The 23,777-nt window shown below is 42.7% G+C and overlaps 1 non-coding gene across 1 annotated transcript; it reads right to left on the minus strand.

The window, feature by feature from the left end:
• Positions 1–1,792: 1,792 nt before the first annotated feature.
• On the minus strand, positions 1,793–1,861 carry LOC135875357 (small nucleolar RNA SNORD123). The gene has a single exon (XR_010561230.1). It is a non-coding gene; the product is annotated as a small nucleolar RNA SNORD123 (small nucleolar RNA).
• Positions 1,862–23,777: the final 21,916 nt, after the last annotated feature.

Below are 23,777 nucleotides of genomic sequence, written 5' to 3' on the forward strand. Positions count from 1 at the left end.
AGCATTCCCCTTCAGTCACTCCTTGCCTTTGCTCCATTAGCTGCTCAAACCCCCTTCTAAGCTCTACCAGGGTATCTACCTGCATCTCCAAACCTCGGATCTTTTCTTCCAGCAGCTCTATTAGGTGGCATTTCATGCAGACATACCTCTGGTCACGCACCCCCGCTAGGACCATGTACATACCGCATCTGCCACATGCAATCATCTGCATTGTGTCCCCTGCTGCTTGGCTCATGGCTGCTGTGGTCTCTGCCCACTGCACCTGGGGGAACACAGCACACGGGACACCGCGCCCTCCTGCCCCCCCTTCCACCTCCCCGTGCAAACTCCCACTCAAACTCCCCTGTTAGCAGCCCTGTTTGCCGGCTCCTGGGTGCCGCTGCTCGCAGCTGAGCCGCTGCCTGGCTGGGCGGCCGCTTTTATAGGCCCCCTAATCAGCCAAGCTCCACCCCCTACTCAGGGCTCGGGGCTCAGCTGCCCTCCCAGCACACTGCCCCTACAGGCCTCTACACATACAAGTACTGTAGTGCAGTCCCTGGCCCATGCGGGCACCCCTCCCCCATTGTCCCGCTCCAGTGGGATCTGCAGCAGTCCATCGCCTCTGGGCCCCACAGGCTCTCCAACCCCCCATCACCTCCAGCCCCATTGTCGCCCCCTCCCCCCAGTGCTTAATTTGTATTGAAAGAGGTGCTGGGGTTCAGCCCCGAAACAAATTCAACTCTGAAGGCAGTGCTGCTGTCAGCAGCAGCACAGAAATAAGGGTGGCATGGTATATAGTGTATTGCCACCCTTACTTCTGTGCTGCGACTCATGGTGCCTGGCACTCAGCCTGCATCTCAAGGCAGGCTCTGGGTTATCACATGGGGGCTGCATCTTGCTGGAGCCCATGGCCATTCTGCAGCACTCTGGCCACTCTTGTCTCATCAGGAGCGCCATTTCAGATTTTGGTTTGGTGTGAGAGAATGTGTGTGTCTGTGTGTTGGGGAAGTGATGTCTCTTTAAGCAGAGCACTCAGAAGCCTGAATGCTTTTTCAGCCAGCAGCATCTGCCATTGGCAGCACTCACTCCTGAGAGAGCAGCAGCAGCTGACAGGCTCCCCATTCCCTGACCCCAGCTCAGTGGCAACAGGGTACATGGGCAGGGAGGGGGGACACCTTGACATCAGGTTGACAACAGGCTGGGAATGGGGGCAGTTTGGCCTGGGGCGGCTCCAGGGGGGTGCGAAACCACCAAGTCCTGTTTCCAGAGGTGTGGGATTAATGCTTGTTAAAAAAAAAAAAAACACATTAATTTGTTTTGAGTTAATCATATGCATTAACTGAGATTAATTGACAGCCCTAATTTAAATCCATGAAAGACAATTTTTCAATCAAGTTTGGAAGTTTTTCTAAAAGCTATGCTCTAGGAATTATTTTGAGGAAGTTCTGTGGCCAGCGCACTACAGAAGGTCAGACTAGATGATCACAGCAGTCCTTTCTGGCCTTAGAATCTATGAATAAATGTAATAAGACCATGCCTTAGGTCTCTAACTTTTCATAATTTAAACAAAATCTTCTCACTTCTTTTTAGAGAGCACAGATATAATCAGTTTCTCTTACTCCCATTCATAAGAGAAGTTCAGTAGCTGTGTTTCTTCAAGGCATTGTTTATTCTCACCCCAACTTTGTTCTTCATCTCTAAGATGTCAGTTCAGGAAAGTGGCTGAAATGAAAGAGAAATACACACACACACAAAAATCATTTGATTGAAGAGAGAGATTCCAAAACATTGCTTTTTCCTTAGAAAATATGAAGGTGAATCAGGAAATGGATGGTCTTTTCAAGTCACATGAATCAGTACCCCAGGATTCATCATTTTCACCAAGTTTCTTTTAACAGTTATATAAAAATGTATTAACTATCCTAGCTATCATAGATGTTTTAAAATGAAAAATAAGAGGTAATTATTAAAGTGAATTTCAAGAACATATTAATATCCATTTCATGTAGTTGAGTTTAAAATGCCAGCTTAATGGTATATGTGTCAGGATTCACAAAGATATAATACAAAATTATTTATGAAGAACCTTATTTATGAAGAACCCACCATGTGCAGTAGAGCTGATTTTAAAAAAATTCAGACAATTTATCATAAAAATGTCAGTGGCTTTTGCAATATTTTTGGTCAAAATTTCAGATTTTCAGAAAATTATGACCATCCTATAAACTGGTTGAAAAACAGAAAAAATGTTTAGCCAAATATTTTTGTCAAATTTTTGAAAATGTTCAACCAGCTGTATTGTGCAGCAATCTGACCTTTCTCCTATGGTAGAGAAGCTCAATAGTATGAGAGGCACCAAGGGCTAGTGCAGGGGTGGGCAAACTACAGCGCGCCAGATCTGGCCCACAAGCTCCCGCTGGGGAGCGGGATCTGGGGCTTGCCCCGTTCTGGTGCTCCAGCTGGGGCGCAGGGTCGGGGGCTGCATCACCTGGCTCGGCCCTGCTCCGGCACTCCAGCCGGGGTGCCAGGTCGGGGGCCGCACCACGCGGCTCCCGGAAGCAGCCACATGGCCCCGCACCGAGGGTCGGGGGCTGCTCCACGTGTAGGAGCCGGAGAAGGGGCATGCCACTGATTCTGGGAGCTGCGTGAGGTAAGCGCTGCTCGGAGCCTGCATCCCTGAGCCTCTCCCCATGCCCCAACCCCGTCCCCCAGCCCTGATCCCCCTCCTGCACCCCAAACCATTCATCCCCAGCCCCACCCCAGAGCCCTCACCCCCTCCTGCACCCCAATCCCAATTTTGTGAGCATTCATGGCCCACCATACAATTTCTATTCCCCGATATGGCCCTCAGGCCAAAAAGTTTGCCCACCCCTGGGCTAGTGGCTGTCTTTAAATCGCCCTGAGTACTGTGATGTTTCTTGGGGGCATCCAGGGCTATAAGGTACCTTACTACTACCTGTGTTAGTGTGAGGAATCCTTGTCTGTGCTTGCAGTGGATGAGCTCCCCAACTCCACTGGCCACGGGCAACACAAACACTCCCCTCTAGGCCTCACTGGCCCTGTTGTCACTCTGCAGGTTAGGGATAGGCATGCTCCAACACTTGAGCCCTTCAAGCATCTCCCTAGAGTGTCCAACTCCTGGTCCACTGGACGTATGAGGTATTCACTGATCTACTGCTACCAAAGAAACATTACACCCCAGCTTACCAGTTTCACCTCAGATCACTGCTTCACTTAACTCACAGCACTTTTTGTTTCATTTACAGTGAAATCAAGTATAACTTTATTTAACCAGTATAGAGAATCAAGTTGTAGCAAACAGAAGTATTGGAACCAAATGGTTACATAAAAAATAAAATCATAACATGCACTTTAGACTCTTGATCAGCACAGGCCGCAGGCCTACCTGGATGCATCTGTACAGAGCTCAAATATCTTATCAAAATTTGGATGGGCTAGAACCGTTCTTTTTGACAGATTTCTTTTTAAAGAGACAAGTTGGGAAAGGTAATATCTTTTATTGGACCAACTTCTGTTGGTGAGAGAGACAAGCTTTCGAGCTCTTCTTCTCACTTTAGCACTTCATCTTTTCACTTTATCAAAGCCCTCCTGGCAGACTGCACTCCAAATCATTTTGTTGGGCTGTGTCTTTCTGCAGAGGTCTGTAACTGCAGATATAATGTTGCTGAAGCTTTCCACAAAGCTGTGGTAATAATTTGCCAAGCCTAAATAAGACTAAATTTGTTTTTTGGCTTGGGGTACAATTAACAATGGATTCCACTGTTAAGGAATCAGGTAAAATCTAGTCCCCTCCTACTCAATGGCCTAGATAAGGGACTTTGGCCTCCCATATCTTATACTTCGACACTTTTACTGTGAGACCTGCATATTTTAGTTTTTTTCAGCATAATTCCCAAGTGATCTGACCAGGAATTGCTGAAGATAGCATCTATGTAGACACTGACAAAATCCTGTGACCCAGCTAACATGTGGTTAATGAGCCTCTGAAATGTGCCTCCTGCATTACTTAACCCAAATAGCAACAATTTGAACTCAAAAAGTCCTGAATCAGTAATAAAGACAGACTTTTTCTGTGCTTCATTGTCGAGGGAGATTTACCAATACTCCTTAGTAAAATCCAGGGTGCTCAGGAACTTTACTTTGGTTTTTGAACGTCTTTGGTATTGCATATCATCAATTTGAGGCATAGCGTATATATCCGGAAACATGACTGAATTAAGATTTATGTAATCAACACAAAGCCTTATTGTCCCATCCCTTTGGGCGCCATAACTGGAGAAGCCCAGGGACTATTTGATTCTTCAACTATTCCCATGTCCCTCGTACTTGCCTCGGGATACCTGGTGTCAACATCCAACACCACTAATCTAAATCTTTTTCCTCTCTGAGTTAGCCTGGGTAAGGGCTGTATGATATCCATGGCAACCATGAAAAATGCTTGTGGAGCCTTGCTAAGACCTACAGGCTTTTTCTGCTTTTGACATAAGTCGCAAGTCTTGCAGTATTCCTTTACTTTATTTTGATATTTGGGCCAACAGAAGATTTTCTTAAGCCTCTCATATGTCCACTCCATTCCCAAGTGACCAGCAAAAGGGCAGTTGTGGGCTAGTAGCATTACCTCTGCACACTGCTTTGTGGGTATGATCAATTGTTTGTAGGGCTTGATTTTTCCCAACCAGGACTTCACTGTAAATCCTTTTTATAAAAATCTCCCCCTCTTCTCTCTATTAGGGGCATTACTGAGGATGGCCTCCCTTATGCTCTCCAGCGAGGTGTCTGCACTTCATTCCGTAGCAAATTCCATTTGGCTTTTGCTTGCACTGTGAGCTGTTTCAGGCAAGTGGGGAGGGGGGGCAATGCCTCATCCCTCTCCCCTGGAGATACATTGCTACTTTCTGCTCATGCGGGTACAGTTGATTCCTCTCCCGTCTTAGCTGCCTCTCCCTCCTCAGGGTTTACCTATGAAAACTTAGGGACATATCCCTCTTGCTATTAGGGTACGTCTTCACTTACATCCGGGTCCGGATGTAAGCAATCGGTTTTCTGAGTTCGATTTATCGCGTCTGGTTAAGACGCGATAAATTGATCCCGGATCGATCCCGGAAGTGCTCGCCGTCGACGCTGGTACTCCAGCTCGGCAAGCGGAGTACGCAGCATCGACGGGGGAGCCTTCCTGCCGCGTCTGGACCGCGGTAACTTCGGACTAAGGTACTTCGAATTCAGCTACGTTATTAACGTAGCTGAATTTGCGTACCTTAGTCCGAAGTGGGGGGGTTAGTGTAGACCAGGCCTCAGTCACAATATTAACAGTTTTGAGGAGTGTTATTATGTCATTTCCCACTAACACACCATCTGGTAAATTCTCTGGAACCCCCACATTCAAAGTAGCCCTTAAACCTTCTCAATCTAATTCAATGCAGACTAAAGGCACTCTGCTTCTAAAATGCCCCATGACAAGGAGTTTTACCTCGTCTCCTGGGAACATAACAATCTCCTTAATTACCTTCCTCCTGACTAAATGGATCCGGGCACCAGCATTTCTCCACATTACCATTTAGCTTGACCTCTTTAATAAACTTTATGTCCACCTCCAGGAGGACAGACAGGACAAAATTAACTAAAACCCCCTCTGCCACCACTGAAATCTCCAAATTAAGGTAGCTGCATTAACCTGGGTGGATTGGGCATTGTATTTGGACTCCCCATACCTAGGGAATTGTCTATTTATATGTTCAAGGGACACATGTAAGAAACACTTTCTTGGATCACCCCTTGGGCTGGGGGCTGATAATTAGAGTTATCAGGAGGGGATCAGTACTGGAGTGGTGTGTGCTTAGTTCTGTTCCTTCTCTCCTTTCTCCCATGAACACACTGGCACCCCCTTTTATGCCAGGTTTGGGCCCGACCCTTTGGGACCTGCAGTCTAGGAATGCTCTCACTTACATGTATAAGTCAGCTGTCCCTTCCACAGTTGCTGGGATCTTTTCCCACACTGCTGCCCTCATCTCATCAGAGCAGACTAATTGGTCATAATTTTCTGCTCCTTTACTTTTTATCCATTTTCTCAGATAAATCCCCCATTTTATTAACATAGTCCCAGTGACATATCATATCAACTCTTTTGAGGTTTTTAACCTTTAGGTGATATGCCTCTGGAGTAATTTGAGACCTTTTTAACACAGGCCCTTAAGCAGCTCATACAACATAACATCATTTATATCCAGATTATTAACCATGTATAAAGCTTCACCAGTTAGTTTGGGGAATTCTCTGTTCTTTATCCTTTTGAAGGTGGTTAAATATTCTTTAATGCAATATGTCCCCATGTAACTCAGGCACAGTTTGTGATCTTTAGGAAGGATTAGACTCATAGACTTTAAGGCCAGGAGGGACCATCATAATCATCTAGTCTGACCTCCTGCTCATCACATGCCGCATAATCTCACCCCCCCAATTCCTGTAATAGTGCCATTACCTCTGGCTGAGTTGCCAAAGTCCTCAAATCTTGAATTAAAGACTTCAAGTTACAGAGAATCCACCATTTACTCTAGTTCAAACCAGCAAGTGATCCATGCCCCATGTTGCAGAGGAAGGTGAAAATCCACCAGGGTCTCTGCCAATATGACCATGGAGAAAATTCTTTCCTGACCCCAAATATGGTGATCAATTAGATCCTAAGCATGTGAGCAAGACCCACCAGCCAGACACCTAGGAAAGAATTCTCTGTAGTAATTCAGAGCCCTCCCCGTCTAGTGTCCCATCTCCGACTGTTGGTAATATTTGCTAATAGCAGTCACAGATGGGCCATAAGCCTTTGTAGGCAATCTCATGACATCAAACCCTCCATAAATTTATCAAGCTCAGTCTTGAAGCCAGTTAGGTTTTTTGCCCCCATTGCTCCCTTTGGAAGGCTGTTCCAGAACTTCACTTGTCTGATGGTTAGAAACTCTTATCTAATTTCAATCCTAAACTTGTTGATTGCCAGTTTATATCCATTTCTTCTTGTGCCAACATTGCCAATTAACTTAAATAACTCCTCTCTTACTGCCGCCCTCACAGCGACCGGCAGGCCACCCCCCGCGTCTTGCCGCCCCAGGCACACGCTTGCTGTGCAGGTGCCTGGAGCCGCCCCTGTATACTGAAATCCAGGTAGATAAGATCTACTACATTTCCTCTATCTACGAGATTGGTTATCTTTTCAAAGAAAGAGATCGGATTGGTCTGGTACGATCTACCATTTGTAAAACCATGTTGTATTTTATCTGAATTACCATTAACCTTTATATCCGTCACTCTTTATATCCTCTCTTCCAAATGATCTTGCATACAATTGAGGTCAAACTAACAGACCTGTAGTTTCTTGAATCATTTCCCCCCCTTTTTTAAATAGTGGTACTATGTTTGCAATGACCCCTGAGTTTACGAATTCATTAAAAGTTCTTGCTATTGGTTTTGGAATTTCATGTGCCAGTTCCGTTAATATTCTTGGATGGAAATTATCTGCCCCGCCCTCCCTTCCCTGGTCCCATTAAGCTTCCTTAGTTTGGCTTTGTAATGGGGTGGACTAGGCCCTGAAGCCCCCTGCTGGAAGCTTTGTGGGCTTGCCACACTCCACCCCAGAAAAGGGCAGTAGAGAGGTCCTCCAAGCTGCCTAGATCAGCTGTGTGGGAAACAACCAATCACAGCCCTGCAGGCTAGTATAAGAAGAGCTGCAGGGCTAGACTGACAGCAGTTCCTTGCTAGGGTTGAAGGAGTGTGGCTGCCTGAGGGAGCTGCAGAACCCCCTACAAGGTAGTGCTGCCAGAAGCCAGGGAGAGCGAGAAGGAGCCCTGACCTGGTTGCTGGGACTCCATTAGGACAAGGCCCTGAAGTAAGGGTGAAGACACTGTGGGAAAGTGGCCCAGGGAATTAGAGAAGCCATGTGATATAGTTAAAGGGACACAGCAGATGGCTGCTATCTACAGGGTCCCTGGGCTGGGACCCGGAGTAGTGGGCAGGCCTGCCCCCCCAACCCCATTAGCCACTGGGGGAAGTGGCCTTGACATTGAGGCACCTCCAGACGGGGGAACTGAACTGCAGTGGCCCAGCTGGAGAGTTGTGGCTGGAAAGGCCCTAAGAGGGTGAATACTGTCACTAGGGAGGGAGCCTTGGGGCACTGCTCTATCTCGGAGCAGGGACAACTTGTGGGAGACATTACAGGGGCACTGACAGAGACTCCTGTTGGACTTGTACCCTGGAAGGGGTTTTGCTTTGCTTTCATCACACAGAGTGTGTGTGACTCGGCCGGAGGGCTGAGTCACCAAAGGCACACCACAGGGAGAGAGAGAGTGAGTGCAAGGCATATGCACTCTGTCAAGAGGGGGGGCGCTCGCATGAGGTGAGTGCGCCCCGTTACAGGCTTCCACTCTGGATGTGATATTTTCTATTTCCATGTCTTCCTTCACATTAGCTACCTTTATCTTTAATCCCCACCCTCCTCCAACCATCCTCAGTGGTTAGGTGTCCCACTTTTTCTTTCCTTGTTTTCTTTTTATTTATCTGGCTAAAGAACCTTTTACTATTGGTTTTAGTTTCCATTGCAAGACCCAACTCTGCTTAGCTTTTGGCAGTTCTCACTTTTCCCCTACACTTTTCCCCAAGAGGTAGCCTTCCTTGCTGATCCACCCCTTCTTCTATTCTTTGTAGGCTTTCTACTTTTTCTTAATAACCTGTTTGAGATACTTGTTCATCCATTTTAGTCTGCAACCTAAAATATGACCATGTAGATCATTGTTGCTACCACTGTTATATAATTGCAACAAACCATGTACAAAGTCTGTCATGTAAGGTGTCAATGAAAAAGTTACGGTTTGCTGAATATGATTATCCTGTTTATATGCATGTATCATTTTTGTATCTGAAGTCATGAATATTGACTATGTACCTGTATTTCAAATGTGTTTGCTCCTGTAGTAATTTACATCCACTCTAGCCAGCACATTATGAATGGAGTATTCAAGTCAATGAACCCATCAGTGAACACAATGGACCATGGAAGAAGCTTATCCCCATCTGATGAACTTTCCTGTAGACCCCCCCAGGCCCCGCCCCTGGCCAGGTCGGAGGTGGGAAGTTGGAGCCCGGCAGTGCAGGGCAGGTGCTGCTCTGACTGGTGCCATGGAACAGGCAGCTGCAGTGTTTCCCCATCTCCTGCTGGTGCCTGGGGTTGCAACTGCTCGTCAGCTCCCAGCCCCTTTGACTGCTCATACAGCCAGTGGGGGGACCTGACTTGGCTCCAGCAGAGCCCTCAGGGAGCAGCGACAGCAAGGGGGGGCAATTCTGGCACACAGCCCTTAGCTACCCCCACCCTGCACCCTGAGCTACACCCTTTGCCTGCACACAGTCCCAGCTACCCTCCCCCACTAGCTACCTCCTGCTTGCACCCTGAGCAATTTTTCAAACAATTTGAGCTGAGTCCCCCACCTTTTGAGTTATAATTTTTGGTTGCCCCCTCCCCCCCAACCCAGACAGGCTGGGTGGCCTGCTGAGGTGGGTCAGGGGGTGGAGGTTGCACTCCCTCCCCAGACCCCACCATGTGGAACTGTCCCGAGCTCCACTGTCCCATGCCCCCCCCCACCCCGCCCCCATGGCCCCTGGAGTTTTTATAGCATGGGGGTGGGGTGGCTCCGAAAGAAAAAGGTTGAAAACCCCTGCTCTGGGAACTCAATATAACTCTAGGTATTAACAATCCTATTGGTATTTTCATTGGTATTTTTATGTGCATGTACTAATATACTTGTGATTTTGTTTTTAAAGATTCAGAAAAAATAGTCTATATTCCAGCGTTTAAAAATTAAAGCTGTTGTAAGAGGTGAAGATCTACAGAAAGCACCAGAATAGAATACAGGATATTTATATATCTATAATTTAATTTAATCCAAATGATTAAACTTTATTTTTAAAAAATGACATCTGATTGGGTGAGTGTTTCCGTGACAAGTTTAAAATTTGATGATTTTTTTATATTAAATATATAATTGTCTGAGATTAAGGAATTATGAAGAAAATGCTACACCGTATGAAATACCTTAGCTGATGCCTCTGAAATCATACGTGCTTGTAGTTAAAGGAAACTGTCCTGTTATAGAGATGTAACTGAAATCTGAGTTTGGCCCTTAACATTTTTACCTTTATATTGGGTTCCATATCAATAAGCAGCCAGTAAAAATGCTGAAGCTTGGGAACTTACATTATTTCTGATGAACCTCAACTTTCATATTCATTAATCTTCCCCGTGAGTGAATTTCTTATATAAGTAAGCCAAAGTGGTGTTTCAACTTGTGGAGTTTCAGGCGATTTGAATTCCTACCATTTTGGATTGCAAGCAGCTTTTGATTATAGTTGTTTTAATTGAGTCTAATAGTTTAGGGCTCTTGTTCGCTGGATCCGTTCCATGCTTTTGTTTTATATATGAAACTTTAATAACATTTTACATTTTTAAACGGAGGCAGTCTTGCAGACGGTAGAAGTGGTTTACTCTGTACTGTGGTTCATAGAAACATGCCAACGCTTCTGGAAAAGCAATGAGTGAACTTCGATGGTCTTACGTTAAAACAAGAAAATATGCGGAGTAAGAGAAAAACACCACGCCGTGTTAGTTTTATACATGTAACAAAACGGGCATGCACTGAAACCGTAACAAGAGTGCAGACCCCGCTAGCGCACACGTACCTGAGCAGTAGGATGCTTGCGAGTCTATCCCGCAGGAGAGTCAGTGCCACGTCTCACTGTCCCACTCACTCTCCCTGGGACGTTTATAGTGCACTAGCCCGAGGCCTAAAAATAGCCTTTCAACAGCACGTCGCTGCCCATAAGGGGCGGAGGCCCAGCTCGGGCTCCGGGAGGTTCGCGACCTGTCACACGCGGGGTTTGGGGAAGGCGGGGGGAAGGGCAGAGCGAGAGGTGCGCGCTCTACCACCGCCTGCAGGGGATCGGTGTGAGCGGGGCTGGTTGTGTGCGGCTGGCACGGGACGGGCTGGGGCAGGGCGGGGAGTGCGCCGCCGGGGGCTCGGGGGCGGGAGAGAAGCGGGCGGCCGGGGCTCTGGTTTCACTCCCTGCCTGGCCCCGAGAGGCGGCGTGTGCACGCGGGGGAGGGAGGCTCCGCGCTGAGACGAGTCCTGCTCCCAGCCAGGCCTGCAGGGGGAGTCGGCGAGAGACGCTCGCACAGGCACACGGCTCTCCTGCTGCCCGCTCGCCCGGACTCCCCGTGGCCGGGGCGCTCTCGCACAGCTCCCCACCCGCCCTCGGGCTGCGAAGCCGCCGGGAAGCCCGGGACACAGGCAAGGCGGCTGCTGCTGCCGCCGAGCGAGGGGAGAGCAGCGACCGGTGTCCGGGTCTCCTTCGCCTCCTGCGGGATCACCAGGCGCCTCCTCGGGGATTCCTCTCCTCGCTTTACATGCTGCCCCCCGGCTCTGGATTTATAAGCAACTGCCCCCTGCGTATTCACCACCCTCCTCCCAGGGACTGCCCGGCGGAGGGCCGCCTCTCCCCTGCCTGACCCAGCGGTGTGCATCTGGCTCTTGCCATCCCCTCCCGGGGGCGCCCGGACGGACCTGGAGCCCCCCTGAGCCCTGAAGCGCTAGCTGAGCCCGGGCGAGTGGGGGCCGGGCTGGCGCATCACCTGGGGAGCCGCTCCTCACTCTGCCTCTGCTGCGTGCTGGGATTTGTTGTGCTTTAGTTTGGGGTCTGTCGGCTCGCTCTGATCCGAGCCGATTCCGAGAAGCAGCCTCAGGTTATGAATTCTCTGCTGCGGTGAGTAAACATTGAAAGCTGCTCAACCAGTTGCAACTTCTGGTGGCCCACAATTATACTGTTGCTCTGTGTGTGCTGGGGTGGGGGAGATGGGAGAGATGAACACTAAACATTTCAGTGACTTGGCTTCCCTCCCCCGTGCGGGATCTGAACATCACTGTGGTGGGCTGGCAACTTAAACATCATTAAAGCTAAAACTCACCTCCCCAGCCCCCTTACCCAGCCACCCCAATTCTCTCGAGTTGTTCTCCCCTCTGCAGGACACCAGCTTCTGCCATTTGAAGAGCCAGGGAAGGAGCTGGTGGGGACAGACTTGATTGCACAGCAGCTGTGTATCAAACTTGGTTTGACTAAGTGACCAAGCACAATGAGGGGCTGTTTTTAAGGGGTGCGATGTTTTCACTGTGGTGTGGTATAGGCTGCAGCTGTCCTGGAGGTAGGAAGGGATGGGCGTTTCTTATTTGGGGGGACGACTGGGTCACAGGGTGCACCTGCAATTTGCTCAGCACCTAAACGCAGGGAACCTCTACCCCACCCTCCTTCCTGTTGTATTTCTATTCGTGGAAAGTCTCGATCCAGCATATAGGGTGAAGGGAGCACCGTGTGCTGATCAGGGGAAAGGGGTGCTGTAGGGCCTCCAGAGGGGGCTAGTAGGGGGAGCGTGGCAGAAAAACTGTCGGTGGATGTTGCATCAATGCCCAGTAGCGCTCCGGATTTCCCTCTCCCCCATAGATCCATGTTCTGAGCACATACTTTGTTCCAGTGCAGTTCCTCTTTGCTGAGGTGTGAGGCAGCTCCTGCTAATGTGTTTTCTGTGAGTGTGCACTGTTGCCCTTTGCTTTACCTGCTCCAGGTTGTGTTGGTGATTTTGTTTCTGGAGTGGGGAGCCTGACTTTACTCTTTGCCATAGCGGTCTGTTACCGGTAGGGGGCGCTGGAAGCGAGGGCTCCGCTCGAGGTGGCTGGATGCTCCAGCCACTTTTTAGAGAAATCAGTGAGCGGTCTGGGGTCACCATTGCGAGGGACAGAGGGCAAAACTCGCAACTGGTTCCCATTAAGCAGAACCTACCTTGTTAAGTATCTAGCACAGATACCGAAGAGGGAGAGAAACAAGAGATGGCAAACAGAGAGTCCATTTAGTGCTGTTATAAAACAGGAGTTAACTCTTTAGCCAAGACAATGAAAACTAACAGCAAAACTCCATATCTTTAAAACTGATAAAAACTAATCGTATTCCCCTCTTCAACCTCTCCAAGTACATTCAAAACGTCCCACCCCAACCTTCTGCTGCATTTTACATTTTGGTTATTTAATTGATTAAGGTAAATGATCCTGAAGTAAACACCTTCATCTGCCTCAGGTTGGAATAGAATATATATACATATAGAAAATACCTTGGGATTTTTTTGTCACAGCTTTATTGTTATTTCAGTGTATTGTATATCTTTTCATGAAAGTAAAAAAGAAATGGGTGGAGGGCAAGGGAAGCTGTCATGGAAAGTTACTGGATATTATACAAATGGATATTGTACAAATGTATACTTGGACATCTGCAAATAATACTAGTTGCTGCTGTGTATGAATTTTAATATACTTGTACTGCACCTATTATTTAATTCGATAAACAACAGTAGTTTTGGTCTGTTGTATAAACCTGTATTTTGACACCTTTTAAAGAGTACATTTTGAGTTAATGGTCCATAATACAGTGAACGGGACATCATGGTCTGCTGTGTAAATCCTTCTTATTGCATGGATTATTACCCTGAGAGATGGTAGCCGTTATGGTTTCTCATTTCAGTCTGGATGCCAAGCATGCGCACCAAGTTCACATATTAAAAATCCTTATGACATTTTTAATTGAAAAAAAAGCAGTGTTCTTGCTCATTCAGTAAACAGCTCAGGGATGGATGGATAGATAGATATTCAAAGGCAGCATGGAGTATGGAGCCTGCAAGGTTACAACTGAAAAAAGCAGCAGCAGCTATTTTTAGGATTGTAGGAGCACACTTACATAGTTAAAAATAGTTGAACAGATTTTTTTAAATAAACAACATTTTGTAAAGCAAAGCAAACACTAAACATTCTTAGACTGATTTCTTGTACGCCAGACTCCAGCCTGAAGCAAAATTTTTTAGCCCAGTTAAAAGCTCTGTAAAAACATGATTTATAAGGGAAATGGGACCTCAATTTTAACTCTAGCAGCTAGAGTATTTCTCAGTCCTTGCATGGGTAAAATGAAAGATTTTGACAAATTTCTGTGTTCTTTAGGGTAGATGGTGATAACATATTTTTATTACTTTTTTTAATGGCATCACCTCATTTCTCATGTTAGTGGTGAATAGCTGTGTAAACTCCCACAGAGAGCAGAGACTTTGCTCTTATGGGTGGCAGTTTACTTTTCTGTCCAAGAGATAGTTCAGAAATAGAAAATATAAACTCTTGCCATTAAGTTATACTTTTCCTTTAGGAAGTTTTCACATAGTGTTTTGAAGAAGCTGAATGTATTAATATCAACGGTCTACACCATGTTTTAAATCTTCTCCCATGATCAGTTTGCTAAAATATGTGCAAGTAGCAGTTTTATGTGTACTTTGTAAAGTCAAAAACCTTGGCTATGTCAAGTTCATTGAGCTAATTTGCAGTCATATAGATCTGTACCATCACAAATATGTACCATTGTAGTTGCATAACAGCTATAGTTTTAAGCTTGTTTAATCAGATATTTAACCAAAGGGGGTAATAACAGGGTTTTACATCTGTTGTTATTACTCTCATATAGAATTATATTATTGTGTTTTGTGTTATCAGGATGTTGGAATTAAGTAATAATGTAAAAGAAAACATGGCTTCTTATTAAATAAAATATACAAAATATAAGTTGCAAAGAATACAACAAAAACATCTTAGCAACTCCACATCATCAGTTAGAAACTAATTACAGTAAGGGATTCAACAGATGGAATTGGAGAATTGCTTGGATATACAAGGTCAGATCTTCAACTGGATTCTAATCCATCAAATATTGTTACAGCTAATGTTAAAAAAAATATAATACTCAGGTTAAGAAAAGACTATCTGTACTTCTGGGTACAGTGCTTAGATTATCCACAAATACAAAGTTTGTTTTAAAAGTCATAAGATACATATAGTACATAATCTGCAATAACCCAAATTTAGGTGAATAAATTTAACAATACAGTTTAGATATTAGCATCCAAGTATTCAGGTACATCACTCATAACAAGTTGTACAGAGAGTTGATTGTGGAAAGCAAAATATTTCAATGAGTGAAGATTGTCCCTCATACTACATACAAGGTTAACTTTAAGCCTGAGAGAACAGTTCCATCGATGGAAATGAGGTTACGCCCATGCTTAAAGCTAACATCAGAGGCGCTATGCTGATTTGCACTGGATGAATTACACCAGTGATAGTCAGACTGAGGCTCGCGAGCTGCAAGTGGCTCTTTAATGTGTGGCTCTTTGCATCACATGATATTAAAACACCGTGTGATTTAATTATTAACCAATCTAAGTTATTAACCAACTAGGATGTTTTTTCTATGTTATTAATCAATTGCAGTTGATAAAATAATAATACTTGGTCAGTCATTTTGCTGTGAGAATTTTTTATATATATATCCACACACACATACACCTTTCCCATCATACTGTTTAAATATGAGTATATATGAATATATAGTACTATAGTAAATGAAACAATGAATTCACACAACTGTGGCTCTTTTCGGTAATGTTGATCGCTAATTTGGCTCCTGAACCACTGAGGTCTGAGTATCATTAATTTACACCCATAGTATATGTGTGTGGTCTGCGATCAAATGAATTAGACTGAAGCAATATCTACTAATCAATACTTTGTGATAAGAGTTTCAGTGTACCAAATATGTACATGTTTATTATATAGTATAATATTATATAATATAGTATAATATTATTTTATTTTTTTAAAAGAAGCTTTAGTATAACATATGAACTGTAAAATTATGATATATCATCTTGATTGTTATATTTTGACCAATTTTTCCTGAAACTGTTGCCATAGTTACTGAGATAAATAGGTATGATAATTAAAAATAAGAATCACTGAGGAAGTTCTTATATTTTTTCCATAAAATATATGTAGAAATACATAATTTGAATCTCTGTCAGTGCTCAGTTTCATCAAATTATTGTCTAATTTGGCTTAATCAGTCTCTTTCTCCCTCTTCTCCTTCTCTGGCTTATACTTCACATTCCTTCTTGACACCAAGTTGTAAAATACAGAACATACACATTTTATCTTTCTAATTTGTCTTTGTAAACTATAACTGACTTAAAAGAATGAGTGTTTTATCAACCATATCCAAACATATTTCAGACTGAGCCCTCTGTGACATACACCTTTTGTCAGCTGTTCATGGTAGGCTAGTTTTAATTTCTAGCCTGCAGCATTGCATAAATAACCTGCAAAAGACAGGTGGCAGTCTGCTATTTCGAATTCCTCCAGAAATCTTATGAATCTTGCAGCTTGAACTGTACTATGCAGGTAAAGTAGGGTCTCACGCAGAAAATAAGACACAGCCTTTTAAGAAATGCAACTTGCTAAGTAAACGCATCCCTTTGTTTTTATGGGTGAATTAGCCAGGTAGAGGCTAACTATTGCATGTGGCAGAAATAACAACTGTAAACTTAATTGGAATACAGGTTTGAAATCTCTAGGACTTTGTTGCTAGCAGTCTGCAGTTTTGATAGAGCACCTCTTTTCGTTGTTGTTCAACATTTGAAAAAAATTCAATTTTTTCTTCTAGTATAGGATTTATCGTAATATTTATTTTCTAATTTGTATTGCCACCCTAGATGCTAGATTATAAAAAAACAGTCAATTGCAGTATAAGGAAAATAAATAGAATACTCTAATATAGTAGATAGTTGTATTTACACAATTAATCTTGGTTATCTAAAGAGTTCTAGTGCTAAGAAATCTACACTTACATTCCACAGTGTATTAGAAAGCCAAGGAATTTCAAAGAAGAAGTTATGTGTAGTGGTAAAATGGTGGGAATGGAATTAACCTTATGTTGGGAAAGTACTGAAAACTCTTGGAAAACAAATTCTTGTTAACAATCCAAACTCTAATCACAATGTAAATTAACTTAAATAGTTTTGAAGGAAAAACTTTATCTCATAAAGTTTCAATTTTGCTGGAAGATATGAGATTCACTCCCATTTTCAAACTATCTTTAAGGGCTTCACAATCACTCCCAAGTTTATCATTTACACAACTTTTGTAAAACAGAATAGAGACAAGTCCTTTACATATTGCTGTTTCCCACTTCCTATTTCTAAAATCACTATTTACAAACAATGTATACAGGAACCTAAGGATTTAGAATTCCATTAACAGTTTGAAGAAGAACTATCACGGTTTGCATAGTTATTAAATAAAGTAATAAAATAAGCGTGGTGAATAAATCACTTGAAAGGCATTCATGAAGCAGCTGTGTCCTCAGAATATAGTTTACAGTGTTTGAAATCCTTACTGTGTGTTAAATAGATAACCATTGTATATTGTCGTTACGTCAGCTTTTGTTTCATCTGGTACACAAATTGTGATCTAAAGAGTCCTAAAATTGCTGCCCTCCATTTCATTACATCTAAGGCCCTTCCTGAGGCTTTACCTGATTGTAAGTGAACTGGGTTCTAAAATGTTTTGATCAGCCAGAAGAGACAGGGCCATATTGTAACCTGTGTTTAAAAAAACACAGTTTAAAAAGGGTGTTTAAAAACAAATTCTGTCTAAATGGAGAGTGAGAGCTAAGCTGGAACTTGGTCTCTGATTAGAACCAGGTTCAACCACAATCAAACACATTATAATTTATAAATATATTATACTTGATTGTAAGGCCTATGTAAACAGCCTTGGGTAAGGAGATACAGTCTGGAAATAAATTATTCTAATACATTAGAGACCCAGTCTTCTGACCCAAACTAATGTCTCTGAATTATTTGATATTTTCTATTGCTGGTGAATTCTACAAAGGATGACATAAGTATAAGCGAATATTAAGGTTGTATACATTTATTTTTCAATAAAAATCATGTATGCCATTTTCAAAAGCACTCGGTGTTGGCCTAACTCTGTTCTTGATGAAGTCACTCATAGATTTCAGTAGACCAGTGATGAGCACTTTTGAAAATCCCAAGCACACAGGATTAAGAAGGTTGGCTCATGGCAAGTTGTCCATATGCCTTTTGGGTTGACAAAATTTGGATGCTCCTGATTTAGGGGGTACATTTCTAGAAGATAGGTTAATAATAACACGTGGATGAAGAAAAATATAATGGTTGACGGTTATGGTCAATATTCTACAGGGTGAAATCATAGAATCATAGAATATCAGGGTTGGAAGGGACCTCAGGAGGTCATCTAGTCCAACCCCCATCTAGTCCAACAATGTCAGTTGCATTGTTCTACACAGTCAATAAACTAGTGGTTTCCTTTGACAGTTCTTTAGTTTTCTAGTTTATATGTTCTGAGTAACTGAAATCATGATGCGGATTGTTCTGGAGGAATTATGAGAATGAATGAAGAAGATTGTAAATGAAGAAGGCTGTTTTCTGTCTCCTGACACTGGGAAATCCTCTCCACTCAAGATCCATGGGATTTAGAGTTATAGGTATGTTCTTAGGTGGGAAGACCAAGGAGCTGGGAAGCAGCCACTGGACGAACTGCTCCCATCTGCAGAGTGCAGCTTACAGCCTCTTTTGAAAGACAGGTTATGATGTAGGTGCCAGGACCAGAGCCACACTGTCAATGTGCAGTAAACCCAGAGGCCTGTATAACGGAGTTATGTCCCCACAGAATTAGGCCAGAATCCATGCAGTTTTGCCTGGATTTCCTAATAGATTCACTGTGTTTTCTGGTTTATTGATCTCATTGCTTTTTTCCTTGTCACGGGTCCACACTTCTTGTTCTGAGGTTTAGACGGGCCTTTAATTCTGTGAACACCAACCTGTACAGTCTGGGCCTCATGCTTTCCCCGTTTTGTGTTTTTATCAGCTGCAGGATAAATGTGATACAATAACTGGAAGAGAAGAGATATCAAGCCTTTAAGTTTGGAGTAATGGGTTTTTGTGTGGGTTTGTTTGTTTTTTAACTTTGAATTTATAAAAAGCTCTGGATGGATACAGATGAACTTTCTTTGGTCAAAATTATGGAGAGGCAGCAACCTGTCTACAGTTAAGGTTGCAACTAGCTTCATTTTTGCTCTTCTGTTTATAATTTTGGCTTGGAAAATTCTTCATCTTGAAAATTTCCAAATTTCATCTGAAGGCAAAGGAGATTGTACATGAGAGTTTGAAGAAAAGTAATCTAATTGTTCTTGAGCTCCAGGCAATTAAAAACTTACTCTGAGTTGACAGTTGATTTGTGTCTACTGTTTCTTTGTCTTCCAATCTTGATATGGGAAGTTTTTAGAATGACTTTAGCAGGAGCATGATTGTGCACTAAATGAAGGTGTGAGTATGTTGCCTGTTATATAGGCTGTTTGCATGGTAGACACATAAGGGTCTTTTTATAGCTGACTGCTGATAAGTTTCTTCCTTTAGGTCAAGTGGTAGAGGTCATATATCATAACTGTCCCTTCAAACAGTTAAAACAAGTTTCTAGCTTGTTGTGTAGACATGGGATATTGTATTTTATACAATACCTGGAAATATGAGAATCCCATGGCCTCACAGAGAGCTGATTAAATTATCCTTTGAAAGTAAATTATCTGATTAATTTAGCCCATTGTTGTGATTCTAATTTCTACAAATGTGCAAGAGTTAACAATGTTGAAGTTGAAAGTATTATAATTGGCATCTGAGTTATCACCATTTGAAATTAATAGGGCAGTTCACCCCTCCGAGTGTTTGTTTCAGGCTCTCTGCAAACATAGGCAGACAATTTGGAGGTTTTTGTTAACATTATAGTAGCTGGAGACTTATTTTTTAGAAAATGAAATATGAGCCTGGAGACTCATATTTCTCCTGACAGTTGAGAAATGTATATATCACCCTCTACTTCCCAGCTAATCCTTTGTCCTTCCCCTCCCGTCCCTCCACGCTTTGGAAAACCTTGCCTCATGGAATGTTTGTGAATAGTTAATTTTGATTATGTGATTGGTCATCTAAGTCATATTGTATTGTTTCTGCTCTCTTATTTCCTAGCTAAAACTTTTCAAACCTAAGAACAATTTATAAAAAATGATTAATAAACAGTGAATGCTCTTGTTTGCACATAAATGTCCATTTTCATAAATGAATATGGATCTCTGTATGAAGAACAGTGATTCCCCAATGGGACTAATCAATGCATAAAGTTAAGCATGTGCACATGTTTGTGTAGGATCAGGGCTTAGACAATAAGACCCCTCGTGTTGTATGCAATATATTATAATTGCATTGTTGTAGAGGATGTAGAGGAACACCAATAATTTCCTCAGATTTGAAGGTTTCCAGCAAATGGAAACTGAATTTATCCCAAGGATAAAACTTTCAGTTTTGTGGTATGGGGATAGATGGATGATTATATTACTTAATTAATATTATGATGTGGAACTTATTAGGGTGATACATGCTTTAGAAATGTGTGTAAAATATAATAATAAGTGGAGATGGACAAAGATGTTTTATAGCTCAAACAGAAATTCAGGCTTGAAGCAGAAATTACTGGGTGAGATTCTTTGGCCTGTGTTAGGTGATCCTAATGGTCCCTTCTGGACTTAAAATCTATTAATCTATAAAATAATTCTGGACATATTCATTGAAAAATACAGTCAGTAATTTTTATAAAAACTTCCAAAACTTAAATGAGATATTTATGAACATTTTTTTCATTATTTACACAGTGCTAATCACAAATACAAATTGAATTTCACTTTCAAATTCAAATGAATATTCACAAATATTTTTTCCACAATTTCCCCAGCTCACTAAAAAATGGTAATTGTAATAATATTGGCTGATCTGTGGACTCTTTTTGTTTTTAGCTACACTGCTGGCATGACTTCTTTCTTGTAATTGACATTGGTTGGGGAAGGATAGACAAGTCAGTCTAAAGGGAAGGAGAAGTCAGTCTCAGTCTCAGTCCAGCAGCTGAGCACAAAACTTTCCCCAAAAGGGAAAAGTGAATTGAAATGGAGATAACATTGTTTTTGATGGTTTCATTTTGTGTTCTAAAAAGTTCATCTTTCTGAAGAACAAAGAAATGTTAGCATCAAATATTGATTATGTATAGTATCTAAAATTTATAAAGTTCTTAACCTTATTCTGGTGAGCTTGGTTGTGGGGAAGGATGGAGTAGGTGTACCTTGGAGCTGAGGAAAATGAATTAAGGAAATGCAATTTAAATCAGCTCCTTTCACTGCTCTTATAAGTAGCTTTAAAAGGCAACATGTATGGGATCTGCAGCTAGAGCAAAAGCAGGGTCTAGTATGTTATGGAAATATAGGAAATATATCAGAGCATAGATTAACTAATTGGATTAAATTAATACAAGAAAAATACCAAAAAGTGGTTGAGGCTTCCCTACATTCTATATTTTATTTTAAACAACAGACTTAGTCTTGTATTAACTTTATAGACACAATTTTTTAAAAAAGTGTCTCAGATTTGATGATGTTACAATGTTCTCTCTTATATAATGATAGAATGATATTACTGCATAGTGTTGAACAATAAAAGCACATGTAGCACATTTCTGGCTCATAGAGTTTTCTAAACTGACTCTGGATTCAGGAATAGGGCCACACTGATTTTGGGTTGCCAGCACTGATGAAAATCTTATATGCAGTAACCAGTGTGTGAAAAGAAATAATTAATTTGCAAGTTGTCTTGTGGTTGCCTGCAATTAAAAAGATTCATTCAGTTAAAAGTTTAAATTTTTGTACATTGACCAGTAAATATTGCAGGAATTTTTCAGTTAAATTGTATAGAAAAGGAAAATATTCTACAGGATTTGTTGCCTATATTTTAATGTGACAATGTAATGTAGCAATAAAACCGGATGAAACTCCATTGAACATAAATATACACTCTATATAAATGCTGAAGAAAAAAATCAGATTTTCTTTGTTTTGTTATATAATGATTAGACTTAGTTATTTTAAAGGTGCAAGCTGCAGCATGATTCCTGAAATAAGGTCAGGACAGTCCTACACTATGCTAAATGGTCTTAAGCATTGTCTAAAACAATTATTTGTTGAAGTGGGAGACAGACTGTCAATATTTTGGCATGTGGCAGTAGGAAGACTAAGTTTACAGCTTGGTGATAAGCATACTTTCTGACCTTCATTCTGGAAATTTGATGCACATGAATAATCTCAGTGACCTCTGTGGCACCTCTCACATGTATAAAGGTAACCCACTGGTGAGCATGTGTTATAGCGCCCCCTCTGTTTCTGAGCCACAGAGGACATGGGTCATTTGCTGTTGCAGTCCTTGGTGCTTTAGTTCAAGCTGTAGAAACTCATGCTTTTTAGCTTGCAATCCCTGGTATGCCAGCCAAGATGGTGACTATCAAAAAATGTTATTCATGTGCAGAAAAGTGGCCTTACATTATCAATTGGAAGACCTGCCAAGTATCATGTTTCTCACATGACTCTCTCACATGCAGGTCACCCCATGCATTCTCAGAGACCTGGCTAAATGTCCTGCATTTAGCTGGACTCCATCTGGGTAGGCAAGATGGTTAGGAATGTAGTTCAGCCTGCCCATTACCAGGGGCAGCCGTAGGTGGTCTCTCTGGCTGTCTAGTCCTGCTGTTCCCAGCCACCAGTCAGCATCAGTGCCCCAACAGGGGAAGTATGGCAGTAATTGGGAGCAAAGAGGAGCAGGAGCTATTGGAGGCAAGAAAGTGGGATGCAGGGGACAGGAACTATTGGAGGAGAAGCAGGGAGAACTGTTGGGGGTGACAAGAGCTGTTGGGAGGGAAGGTGGGGATAAGGAATACTAGTGGAAGAAGAGCTGCTGAAGGGAATGGAGCCTGCCTATTGTCTGGGAACAGAATGGAGGTGCCAGAAGGTGATAGAGGGGACATGGGCCAAACAGTAGCAACCCCATCCCCTGGTTTTCTCCTGCCCAGCCAGTGCACCCCCTTCAGGCTGCCCTCATTACCTGTAGCTCAACTCAAGCCATCTTTAGCTCCTCACAAGTCCTGATCCCTGCTTTTGAGGGGTGCAAGGAGTAAGCTCCTGCTCTGCCACATCTGCTGTCACTCCTCAGGGGAACTAAGGGAAATTTAGTCTCAATCCAATGCTTTTCACCAGAAGTTTAATCCACATAGTATTTTTAAAACTGATGTTTATGATCATATGCAAATTATTTGTAAATATACAAATTAGCTAATTAGATACACATGGATCTGTACAACACATGGCAGTCATGTTTAATGTACATAACTGACAGTAAGAAAGATCTCATGATGTGAATTACAGAAGCTAAATCTTAGACTTTTAGTCTGGAGCAGAGGGATATGACTTACTCTTTTTCGGGGGGGAAGGACTTTTTCATTTGGATATACTTAGAGGGTCTGCGGATCTACTAAACTTTCAGCTGTTATCACGGTTACCAACTTTCCATGCAGTCATCAATCACTTAATTTGTGTTTCTCCTTTGACCTGTAGTGTCTTGTGCAGTAGAACTCATCAGTGTATGTGTAAACCACTTGACGTTTAGGATACAAGTGGAGAAATAAAAAGTGAGTTTGTGTTTCATAGGTTTCACAATTACAAAATGAACTGATCAAAGAGGGGGCATTCTTTTTCTCCCTGAAAATTCATGTAATCATTTATGGATTAGCTTTGGCTATCTGTATTTTGGGTGTGAGAAGTTGGGAGCAAATGATAACAATCCCAATGTAAATCCTGGAGAGATTCTCAGTTCAGGTTAGGTAAACCAGAGCCAGACATTTCCCCCCCCCCCCCACCTCTGAGAAAGCAAT

The sequence above is a fragment of the Emys orbicularis genome, chromosome 2 (assembly GCF_028017835.1).
Source record: "Emys orbicularis isolate rEmyOrb1 chromosome 2, rEmyOrb1.hap1, whole genome shotgun sequence".
Classification (NCBI taxonomy): domain Eukaryota; kingdom Metazoa; phylum Chordata; order Testudines; family Emydidae; genus Emys; species Emys orbicularis.